The sequence below is a fragment of the Eucalyptus grandis genome, chromosome 3, assembly GCF_016545825.1.
Source record: "Eucalyptus grandis isolate ANBG69807.140 chromosome 3, ASM1654582v1, whole genome shotgun sequence".
In the NCBI taxonomy this organism is placed as follows: Eukaryota; Viridiplantae; Streptophyta; class Magnoliopsida; order Myrtales; family Myrtaceae; genus Eucalyptus; species Eucalyptus grandis.
Genome location: NC_052614.1, coordinates 63407254 through 63420709, shown reverse-complemented (window position 1 = coordinate 63420709; position 13456 = coordinate 63407254). Strand labels below are relative to the sequence as shown.

General features: G+C 41.4%; 1 pseudogene; it reads right to left on the bottom strand.

Annotated features, from left to right (window-relative positions):
* Positions 1-267: 267 nt before the first annotated feature.
* Positions 268-1637, bottom strand: LOC120292043 (annotated as a pseudogene).
* Positions 1638-13456: the final 11819 nt, after the last annotated feature.

Below are 13456 nucleotides of genomic sequence, written 5' to 3'. Positions count from 1 at the left end.
ATAAATTGTAAGGTGAATGCCAACATACATGTTTACGTGTCGACACTTGCAAGTGCGAATACGACGAGATCTTGCAAGCTAAAGAACATAAGGTACGTAAATTGTAGATACAGAGACTCCAATCAAGCAACCTTAAAACAATCTTGCGGTCTTTGGTCATTAGTTGCTAATGCAGTTACAAACAACAATGACAATGAAATAATCGATGAATGTGTTAGAAAAATCATAGAATATATAATCATTCAATCTCTCTCTCTCTCTCTCTCTCTACCATACGCAATGCCATGCAGAGGCTGTTATCATGACCTATTCTGCTACCCTAAAGAGATCGCTCTTCCTCATCTCTCGATCACTCTTAAACTCGCTGTTTCGCCCTCGAACTGAAGAGGACGATGGTGTGCCCTAATTTTCAGCAGGAGCTTCGCTTGCAACATGGACTTAGAGCTCAGCTGACCCCGCGAACCCATGAGCCTCCATCCTCCCCTTCCACGTCTCCATCCTCTCGTACCGTGCGCAGCGCCTGTCGTCCTTCTCGTAGTTCATCCGGGTCTTGATCTCCTTGCCGAGATGGTTCTTCTCAATGCTCAGCCTCTCTGAGCTCTCCAATGGAAGGCAGTCGTCGAGAGAGTCAAACATGGCCGCGAAGTAGTGCAAGGACTCCATGAATCTCGAGAGGAAGCTCCGAGGGCTTCGGTTACCCTCTTGCTCCACGAGCATCACGATGGACGGCTTGAAAGAATGCACCGACTTAAGAGTCTCCGAGATTTTTGCGAAATTGCCCAGCATGTTTAAGTGGAAAACTAGGTTTACTGCGACGGTCTCTTGTTTCTTTTTCCTTAGGTTGACGAGCTTTGATCCTCGTAACAGGCCTTGGAACTCAAAGACTATGTTCTTGAAACCCTTTGAGAAGCTAACTAGCCTGCCCTCAGTTTCTTGTAGCTCCTCGGGGCTTCTCCCAAAGCCAGTGATCCGTAAGGAGATTTTATTCCCGCTGGTTGCCTTATCGGATAGAGATTGGATGAGAGAAGGCCACTGGAAGCCATACGACACGTCGAAATCGATGACGTGCAAAGCATGGTGGTTAACTTGTTCCTCTCTCTCGAAGGCCTCGAGAATGGCTTGGTTGGCCGTGAAATGAGCGAACTGGTAGTACGGCGAGACCCGGTAGAGGTAGGTGAACGCGACGAACTCCTCTTCGCAGGTTGGTCTCTTCATGATCATGTCATGGAACGGGGATTCCTGGTCAGGAGCCTGGCGGCGAGTCCATCGGCGAAGTAGGCCACGACCCGCTGCACTGAGTCGCCGATCAGCGAGACGCTCTGGTACAGCTCGGCAAGGTTGTCGAGGGCAAGCCGCGTTGTTCTCATCCACTGCGGTGGCCGTGATGAGCAACAGATGGATCAAGTGGAGCCCCTTGCCATCTTCATGGTGCGGGCTGATCTGCTTGGATCTCTTGTGTTTGTGTGGAGCATTTCTTCTCTCATCTGGAGAAGCTTGAAGATCTTGCCCTCACATCCTTCGAACGCATCGGAAGAGTTGGAGATAACATCGTTATCATCCCTAGACATCGATCCCTTCCTCTTCCTCAACCTGGTCTCATCACCATAGCCTAGATATGCTAATGGCTCAGGTGGCATTCAAATTCAGCTACCTGGTTTATGGTGGAAGCATGAGATTCCAAAAGTTCTCTGGTCTCTCTTTTAGAATCGCAAATTCTACTTGAAGATAGAGTACTAACATCATAGCCCTTGCTTGATGAGAAAAGCCACAAGAGCGCATATTCATCGACTTGACTTTGGAGGTATGCAATTCGCTTGTTCATATTGTCGATGATACGGTCCAGCACCTTGTTTTGATCCGCCATTTTAGCTCGGCCATGTACAGATGGGTGAGCGAGATCGCTCAATCACCTAAGGAAAGTGGGAACATGGAAGCATGAGGTGTAAATAGGAGCTAGTCCATGACGACAATCTATTTTTAACAAGAAAAACCCACATATGAAGAGGATTTCCTAAAAATGGACTAGAAAACAAAGATATGGGATGCCCCAATGATGGACGAAATTTCCTAAACATGAACTAGAAGAGCCAAAACATAAATTGAAAACAAATTTTAATTTTTTATTTTCCAAGTGATTAATTGCATGGCAATTTCCTTGTGGCATCCCAAAATCAAAGTCAAGCTATAAGGTGTGTTAAAGTTCTAATTAGGTAATGAAATTACCTATGGTTTATGCTTTAGCCATTAGTCTCTTTAAGATTAGGTGATTTGTGTTTGTGTTTATGAAATTTTAATTTGATAGATTAATGATGACATCTATGCTTGGCCATGCACCTTATGAATTAAATAAAATGTCACAAGACTTTGGCCATGTGGAAATTAAAATTTAAAAATTTATGGAAGAGATTAAAAAAAGGGGAAAAGTTAATTTTTAGGTAGGGCCTTAGGCCCATTGGCTGAAGCCTTGATGGGCCAAGCTAGTCGGCCCAATTAGGCCCACAAAGGGCTGTCGACCAGCCCAAGAGGAGGCCCAAGAGTGGCCGGCCCAACCCCAAAGCCCAAGCCCATTATGCATGAACTTTGACAAGTGGCAAGAAGGGTGGCATGCATTGGCCATTGGTGAGGCAACCTAATCATTACTAATGATGAGGTTTAGGGAGATAAAAGGAAGAGAGGAGAGAATGGCCGAGTTAGCCATTCGCCCAAAGAGAGAGAGAGATTGTGCAGAGAGAGGGAAAGCGTCGAGAGAGAGGAGAAGCCGAGGAGGGAGTCGCGTCCTCGCCGTCCGTCCGCCGTGCTCGCCGCCGTGTGCCGCCGTTCGTGTAGTCGGAGGCAAGTGGGAGTCCTCTAGCTGCTCTTGCATGTGTTTGTTACATGTATGGTTGATATAGTGTCAGTTTGGGTGATTAGATGAGGAAAACCAAGTATGGATGGATTGTTTTGGTGGTATGGCTGTTTTCGCTTGAACAGTTTGAGTCAGAATGTTTGTGAGCAGGCATACATTTGGAGTCAGATTTGGCTTCAATTTCTTCAAAAGTTGTAACTAACATCTTGAACTACAACATACTCAAATTTGGTGGAAAAGGATGGATATTTGAGGGGCTAACCTCTCCTACGGAGACCTCAGATCTTGAACGATTTTACTGACCTCTTGTTGGATTTGTGGTTGCATGTTGATTTGTGCTAAGAATATTCTTCAATTGCTGTATGAAAGTTGTAGGGGACATCTTAAACTACAACATCTCAAATTTTAAGTGAAATGAACAAGATAGTAGTAAATCGACTAGATCCTGAAGACGGTAATTCGATATGTATTACGGGACACCCGAGACTTCATAGACCTAAATGTCGACTATACTCTGGATATTTCACTTGGATCTCTTCACAAAACTTGTAGAGAATATCTTGATGTAGAACATATCTAAATTTCAGAGAAAATAAGAAGAGTAGGTAGGTGAAAACCCAGTATTTCGAGAAGCATGTATTGACGATTCGGTAATGGATCCAGAAGCTTCGAGAGACTGTAGAAATTTATCTAAAAAGAATCTGACTTGGAAGTCTGTATGAAAGATGCAATGAAAATTTCTTGGCTGTAACTCCAAAATTTCGTAATTTTTTGGAGGTTGTATGGATATTTTAATCAAATTTCTTCAAAAACCGTGCATTCTGATTTCACCCGAAAATGACATGCCATTTTGTGAGAATTGTGAAATTGTGTGAAATTCTATTTGGCCATGTATTTTGCATGAAATTATTATTATATTGTCTTGTTTATCACTTGCCTTAATTTTTATAATTTATAGATGTTAAATTTAAAATTTTTGAAAATATCAAAGCTTGAATTTAAATAAATGAAAAAAGGGGCATGAAAATGGATTATTTTATTGGCCATAAATTCCATTAAATTTATTTCATAAATAATTATACCATGCAGCATGTATGATGAGGTTCGATGTATGCATGACATTGAATTGACATACATGTATGAATTCCATGTCAAGTATGACTTGTTTGATGTCACGTCATATGCGATGCTAAATTAAGACTGAAATTGGTAAACATGGATAATAATAAATGAGGAGGTGGTTGTGGTGGAGGACGATGCCCGGATTGTATTGAGATACAAGGCCGGATGACCCCGGGAGATTCGTGGATGCCCTAATGTGGGGGCCGGAAGCCCTGGGCTTCAGAGGTCTTTGCCCGAAGGGAATGCCTCGCGATGCCAGGATTAAAAGCGGGATGCCCGGCCAGAGAGGATATGCTGAAGCCCTGTCGGAGGTCTTTGCCCAGGGAATACCTCGTGATGCTAGTTGGGATGCGATATGTCCTAATGTGGGGGGCTAGATGCCCAAGTGGGGTCGGAATGGCTGAATGTCGGTTTTTCGAATGGGATGCGAGTGTATAATATGAGATGAAATTGATGATCCGAGGAAGGATGAGGTGGTGATCAAATTGAAAGTTAAAAGTGGAAATCAAACCATGATGATGATGGTGATGATATATGATATGGCATGATGATATGCATGATGATGATGGTGATGATATATGATATGGCATGATGATATGCATGATCATGATGGTGATGATATATGATATGGCATGATGATATGCATGATGATGATGGTGATGATATATGATATGGCATGATGATATGCATGATGATGATGATGATGATGATGATGATATATGATAAGGCATGATGACATGGTGATATGATGATGCCATGATGATGACATGTGTGATATGATGATGCCATGATGATGATGACATGTGTGATATGATGATGCCATGATGATGATGACACGTGTGATGATGATGTGATGATGATGATGACATGTATATGATTATGATAATGATGCATGATAGTATGCGCATGGCTTCAAGGTAAGTACCGCCGCAATGCATGTATAATTTGCATGATGCATTGAGTGGTTGTTGGATCATTTTACTCGCCGAGTGGTTGTACTCACCCCTTTTGGGACCAACATTTTAGATTAGGCGCATGCCGCTCCCCGCCGTCACGGGTGTATTTACGGTCTACCATCCGATGTCGAGGCTTGAGTGCGAGGAGTTCGCTGTCTTTGTGCCTGGATTACGTATATACGAGTGCGCTGTTTTGTCACGTACGACATAGGCCTAGCTGGGGGCCCGATTGTCCAGTATTCGTCTCCGTCTACATTCGTCGCGACGGGGTGATGAGAGGGATGTTGCCACCGCCACCGCCACCGCCCGGTGTACCGGACGTGTGAGGCCCATGTGTGACAGTAGGAGCCGGATCTTTTGGATAGTTAGCCGACACCGATGATGGGGGTTGTGCATGTGAGATGTAGAGGTCGAGGGTTCTTTTTTGGGGTTTTAGGCCGGACGTGGCCGAGTCCTCGTTTTTCTTGATGTATCGACCCAAAAGAAGTCCCATCTGAAAATATATGTAAATAAAGTGTCGTGGGCTTGTCTATAAAATCATGATAATTAGTGTTGTGTATTTGTATCATGGTTGGTAGGGAAGAGATGGTGATGTTTTAATTGCTTCCGCTAATGAGTCGCGCTTGGGACCGTTTTTTTTTTTTTTTTAAATGTGTCTATGAATTACGACGCTTCTTCTAAGGAGAATAGGAATAAAGTGTAACACGCTGGCTACACACTCACGAGTGGCCTGTGGTGTCACACAAAATAATTCCCTCGACGGCCCCCAATCCGATTTGGGTCGCCACAGTTTGCTTACCATTTACTTTCCTAATAACATGTCACTCGATACCATTTCACCTGCGCTGGGTCCATACAACATAGGGGTTTACGCTATTTTTTTTTTTATAGGTCCCTTGCGCAATTCACATACGCGTAAGCACATCTAACAAACTCTTCCCTACATTCAGAAAACGATGCACACCTACTAAATATCTTATATAAGTTAAAACCGAACACGTTTATTTACATAAAACAGATGAACATCTTTAGTCAGCACATCGAAATGCCAATGTTTCTATACTGCCATACTTCAAAAGATGACCGACATCTCCTCCCACAATCGTATGCTTAAGGTCCATCAACTGAAGGTTTGCCAGCCAAAGGTTCCTCTTGTTATCCTTCTCCTCGCGGTCATATCCAACCGCTCAAACCATCTACTAATCTGAAATGTTGGTCCCTAAAAGGGGTGAGTACAACCACTCAAGAGATAGGAAATTCAATAACAACTCAATGCATCATGCAATCATACATGCATTGGCATTACTACCTTGGTTACGCGCATACTAACATGCATCATCATACCAATACATAACACATTCATGTGTATCATCATCGTAACATACATGTCATCATCATCATAATATCATTTCATCATACATGTCATCATTACACATGTCATCGAGCCATATCATATATCATCATCATTATCATTACCATGCATATTATCATGCATACCATATCATAAGTGATCATCGTTATTTCACATCACATGTCATCATCATCATCATGCATATCATCATGCATATCATATCAAGGGTGATCATCATTATTTCACATCACATATCATCATCATCATCATCATCATGCATATCATCATGCATATCATATATCATCATCATATGCATATGCGGCATGTCATGCCATGGGTGATCATCATTATTTCTCATCACATATCATCATCATCATCATCATCATCATCACATCATCATGCATATCATGCCATGATTTAATTTCCACTTTTAGCTTTCAATTCTGATCACCACATCACCCATTCCTCAAATCATCAATTTCATCATCCCCTCGGGCAAAGACCTCCGAGGCTTCCGGCATTCATCCTCCTGCAGCCACGGCATCCGCCCCCACATTCTGCATCTCGCATCCCAACTAGCATCACGAGGTATTCTGGCAAAGACTCCGACAGTGGCTTCCGGCATTTACACTCGGCCGGGCATCCCGCATCCCAATCCCGGCATCACGAGGCATTCCTTTCTGCAAAACCTCCGACAAGGCTTCTAATTATGTACCGACATACCACCAGCCTCCTGAATTACGTGCACCGTATACCACCGGCATCCCGACACTCTTGGAATCTGCAATGCAACTCTATACATTACGGCCTCATCCTCCACCACAACCACTTCCTCACTTATCATTATCCACATTTACCATTATTTTGATCTCAAATTAACATGGCATATGGCGTGACATCAAACAAGTCATACTTGGCATAGATTCTCACATGCATCACAACTCAATGTCATACATATACCAAGACATTATCATATGCATCTCGATTCAATGTCATACATACACCAAGACTTTATCATACATGCAACAAGATAAATTTAATGGAATTTATGGCCAATAAAATAATCCATTTTATTTTATTATTATTTATTTAAATTCCAACTTTTGTCATTTCCATAAATTTAATGTCAACAAACTCCCAAAATTATAAAAATCACAGCAAGTATTAAACAAGCCAATAGGATGATAATTTCATACAAAATTCATGGCCAAATAGCATTTCACACAATTTCCCAATTTTCACAAAACATCATACAATTTTCGGATGAAACCAGAATGCACGGTTTCCAACGAAATTCGATTAAAATATTCATATGGCCTCCAAAAATTACGAAATTTTACAGAGTTATAGCCAAGACATTTTCGTACAACTTTCATGAAGAACTCCAAGCCATATTATTTTTAGAATATTTTATACAGTCTCATGAAGCTTCTGGATCCACTAATAGCATCGTCCAGTGTACACATCTCCGAAATATTGAGATTTCACCACCTATTCTCTTCGTTTCCTCTGAAATTTGGATATGTTATACATCAAGGTATCCTCTACAAGTTTTATGAAGATATCTAGGTCAAATAACCATAGTATAGTCATCATCTATGTCCTTGAAGTCTCGGGGTGTCTCGGAATACATCACCAGAATCACCGTCTTCAAGATCTAGTTGCTTTACTAGGCTATTCTTGTTCATTTCACTTCAAATTTGAGTATGTTGTATTTTAAGATATTCCCTACAACTTTCATGAAGAAATCGAAGTGAGATTCTCATCACAAACCAACATGCAATCACGAATCCAACCAAAGTTCAGTAAAATCTTTCCAGATCTGGGGTCTCCGTATGATGAGACTTTAACCCCTTTAATCTCCATAATTTTCCACCAAATTTTAGTATATTATATTGTAAGATGTTAGCTACAACTTTCATGAAGAAACAAAAGCCAAAATCGAACTCTAAACATTCATGCAAGCTCACAACATTCTGACTCGATGATTCATGCGAAAACATTCCAGATCTGACATTCCGCAAGATGAGATTTTGACCCTCCAATCTCCATCATTTTCCACGAAATTTTAGTATGTTGTAGTACAAGATGTTAGCTACAACTTTAATGAAGAGATCAGAGTCAAAATTCAACTTAAAACATGCATGCAAACCTCACAAGATTCTGATTCAGGCGGATCTCACGAAATCAGCATGCCAAGAACAGCCACATTCTAGCTCCGATTTTTGCCTTCCCTATGATCCGAAACCTACCACAAACAAATCATACATGCAAGGCACACATGCAAGAGCAGCAAAGGACCCCAACTTGCCTCTAGACCACACGAACGGCGGCACACCGTGACGAACACGGCGGACGGACGGCGACGGCATGCAGCTCCCTCTCTCGCCTCACTCTCCTCGCGCAACTCTCTCTCTCCCTTTGGCTTGGACGGAAACCCTCACCAGCCACTCTCTCTCTCTCCCTTTTATTCCCCCTAAACTTAATCATTTCAGCTGCATGTGCCACCCAAGATGGCCAATGGGGGCAGCCACACCTTGCACAGCTTCCACGCCACTTGGCAGCTCGGAGGAAACACATGGCCTCCTTCATGCAAGATGGGCCTCCACCTTCGGCTGGGCTTGGGCCAGCAATGGGCCGGCGATCTCCTCCTCCTTGGGGCTCCGCAACTAAGCCCAAATGGCCGAAAATAGTGAGATCATGGGCTGGTTTTAAGCTAATACTTTGGCCCATATCTCATTCTAATAATCCTCCTCAAACTTAAATTTTATAAACACCTAATTGAAATTTATAAATCACAAAACTTTTGACCTATCTTAATAAATTCCAATCCATAATCCCACATGGCCAAAACTAGAATTTTTCTATCAAATAATTATTCGCTAAGAGCTTGGCCAAAGTCTAAATGCAAGACCTTAATTTGAGCACCCCATGACCGGCAAGGAATTCTAGGATGCCACAACAAATGCCCTTTTTGGTATCGGAGCGAATGGTTATAGGTGGAGTGATAAGGAGCCTCATTTGGAAATTGAGGAACATGATGACAATGCACACCATATGATGTAAAACGAAATAATTGAATAACGGTGATGAGAATTCACTCGTAGATCCCTAGTAGTTCATTTGGAGTTGCCTTTAGGTACTCAAGACATGTATATGTTAATTATGTAGTAGTAGTAGTTTTTTGAATGGAGGCAGTGAGTCTCGTATTATTCCCGAGGCAATGCTTGGAAATTCAGGAAAGTCATGGTGCGAGTTGGAAGTGCTCATCCATCGAGGGCTGAAGCCTTCACGTAGCGGCTAAACCCCGAATGGAAGACATCCTGGCAGCATTAGCCAATATTGGAAATCGATGGAAAGGCAGCGCAACAACAGCCCGGAGCAGAACGCCATACTCAAGGACTGGTGGAGCAATTTCTGAAATTGAAGCCACCTAAGTTCAATGGAATTCAAGTCCCGAGGAGGCGAGCAATGGATTGATGGGATGGAACGAATTTTCTGGTTGTTGGACTGCACTGATGCTGAGAAAATAGTTTTAGCAGAAGTACCAATGGAGGAAATGCAAAGTTTTGGTGAAGAGCTTCAAGGACATAATCTTTCCACCAGGTATTGATATAATCGGGAGGAGTTTGTTAGAGCTTTCTATATGAAGCATTTTTTCTCGACTGTATAAAGCATAGGAAGATTACGTGACTTTAATTCAGCTAGAACAAAAGGAGTTGACAAGAGATTAGTATGAGGCTAGATTTTCTGAATTATCTAGATACGATCCTAGATTGATTGAGGATCGGGGAGGAAAAGGCTAAGAGATTCCTGAAAGGATTGAGGATTGACATTAGAAAGCAACTCGGTGCCATTGAACATAAGAGATTATAATGAGATTTATGAAAGGGCACAATTAGTGGAGCAGAACTATTGAGAGAACGGCCGGAGTTAAGAAACCGTTGAATTTTAATGATGTGAGAAAGGGTAAGAGACCTTATTTTGGTCAAGGTCAGACACTGGAATGTGAAGAAGAGAGTAATTTTGGGAAATTTTGGAGGAGCAAGAAGTGGTCTAATATTTGGAAAGGACACCTTATCGAAAATGAGGTTTGTCAAAGGTGTAATGGGCGACATGGCCCAGACCTTGCAATGGGCAACCAAATGTTATTTTGTTGTGGACAAATAGGTCATCTTAAGAGAAACTACCCATAGGAAAGGTCACACGTGAGTATTGGCTCGGTGCAACAGCCACAGCGGAATGCTGTTAAGCTAAACTTACCAAGGAATCCTCAGAGGCCACCAGCACAAGGAAGGGTGTATGCGATCACCCAAGAGGAAGCATAAGCTTCCAAAAATGTTATCTCAGGTACGATCCTCATAAATGATAAAAATGCATATGCATTGTTTGATATAGGTGCTACGCATTCATTTATATCCGAAAGATATAGATGTTTGAATAAGATAGAAACTACGCTTCTTGGAGACGCCTCTATGTTTCCACCTTTAAAGGATATGGTATTGTCTACGCTGGTGTGTGGAAATTGTAAGATATCAATGGGAGAAAGGATATGGAAATAGACTTAGTTGTAATGGCCATGTATGATTTTGATGTTATCATAGGAATGGATTAGCTTCATAAGTATCGGGCCAAGATGGATTGTTATAGGAAAGTGATCCAATTTTTGGGAGGTCAGACCCACCTATATGTAGCACTTATTTCAGCAATAGAAGCCCGTGTGTTACTTGACGAAGGATGTCAAGGGTACCTGGCCATGGTTAGAGATTATACTAAGGAAGAGCCTAAGTTCGATGAAATTTGGGTAGTTAATGAATTCCAAGATGTATTTCCTGAGGAATTGCCTGGATTACTGCCTGAACGAGAAATTGAGTTTGAAATTGAAATAATGTCTGGAATAGGACCTATATCAAAAGCCCCATATAGGATGGCCTTAGTTGAATTGAAGGAGTTGAAAGTGTAACTACGGAGTTGCTTGACAAAGGGATTCATTAGACCTAGTGCTTCACCTTGGGGTGCACCGGTCTTGTTTGTGAAAAAGAAAGATGGATCGATGCGCTTGTGCATTGATTATAGGTAGCTAAATCAAGTAACCATTAAAATAAATATCCTTTGCCTAGAATTGATGATCTTTTGACCAACTCCAAGGAAGTTCAGTCTTCTCTAAGATTGACTTAAGGTGGGATACCATCAATTAAGAATTAAGAAAGAAGACATCCCTAAGACTGCGTTTAGGACTCGTTATGGACACTACGAGTTCCTTGTTATGCCATTTGGATTGACAAAATGCACCAACCGCATTTATGGATCTAATGAATATGGTATTTTAGCCTTACCTTAGATCAATTTGTGATTTTTTTTTTATTGATGACATCATGATATATTCAAAGGGCCTAAAGAGCATGAGCAACACTTGAGGATAGTGCATAAGCTGTATGCTAAATTTAGTAAGTGTGAATTTTGGCTGGACCAGCTAATATTTTTAGGGCATGTAGTATCAGGAGGAGGAATAGTAAAGAGACCGGCGAAAGTTGAGATGGTAATAAATTGGCCGAGACCAGACAACACCTATTGAAATACGAAGTTTCTTAGACTAGCTAGTTATTATAGGAGGTTTTTGAAGGATTTTCACGATTGGCAGGTCCTTTAACTAAATTGACTCGAAAGAATGTGAAATTTGAATGGAATAGGGAATGTGAAAGGAGTTTCTAGGAGCTTAAAAGGAAATTGACTCGGCTCCAACTCCGACTATACCAACTGGACCTGATGGTTTCACAGTGTATCGTGTTGCATCTCATAAAGGACTAGGATGTGTTTGATGCGGCATGGCAAGGTCATAGCCTATGCATCTAGACAATTGAAACCTCATGAGCTGAACTACCCAACGCATGATTTAGAAATTAGTACGGCCTATAGTGTTTGTCTTGAAAATATGGAGACACTATTTGTATGGAGAGAAGTTTGAGATTTATACGGACCATAAGAGTTTGAAATATTTGTTCTCACAAAAGGAGTTGAACATGAGACAAAGGGAGGTGGATGGAATTGTTGAAGGATTATGATTGTGAGATAAAATACCATCCCGGGGAAGGCAAATAAGGTAGCGGATGCTCTTAGTCGTAAGTCGACTATGGAGATGGCCAGTTTAAGAATGGCAGAATGGAGCTTGTTAAAGTCTGTAATAGACTCAGAGTTTAAATTAAAAGTAGATTGTCTTACCGGTACACTTAGTGCATTTAGAATTGAGCCTGAAATTATTCAAAAAGTTAAAATCTTACAAGAGTCTGACCCGGAGATCATGAAAGTGAAAGATGCAGTGTCTTTAGGGAAAAGACCGGAATTTCATGTCTCTGAAGACGAAGTAGTAAGATGCCAGGGATGACTTTGTGTTCTCGACAACAAAGAATTAATGAAGAAAATTCTGTCTGAGGCACATAAAAGTAATTATAGTATTTATCTGGGTAGTACAAAGATGTACAGGAACTTACGTCAGTAGTTTTGGTGGAATGGTATGAAAGCAAATACGGCTAAGCACGTTTCTCAATGTTTGACGTGCCAACAAGTAAAATCGGAACATCGTAAACCTGCGGGACTCTTGAGACTATTAGACATACCAGAATGGAAATGGGAGCATATAAAAATGGATTTTATACAAGGATTACCAAGGACGTCATGTAATCATGACTCTATCTGGGTTATAGTGGACCGTTTAACTAAGTCTGCTCATTTCCTAGCGGTTCGCATGGACTACCCAATGGATAAATATGCGGACATATATACGCTTACATGGTGTTCCAGTAACTATTACCTCATATCCGGATTTGAGATTTACTTCGAACTTTTAGCGAAGTCTTCAAATTGCATTAGGAACTAAACTTGATTTAGTACGTTTTCACCCTGTGGGGACAAATGGACAAACGAAAGAGTGATCCAGACATTAGAGGATATGTTGAGAGCTTGTGTAATTGATTTCAAAGAAAATTGGGATGAAAAGATTGCATTTGGTGGAGTTTGCCTATAATAATAATTTTTTAGAAAAGTATAGCATGGCTTCCTATGAAGCATTATATGGAAGGAGATGTAGGACTCTTGTCTATTGGAATGAATTAGACGAAAGGAAATTGACAGGACCTGAATTGGTACAAGTTACCACTGAAGCTGTTGAAATTATTAGAAAAAGGC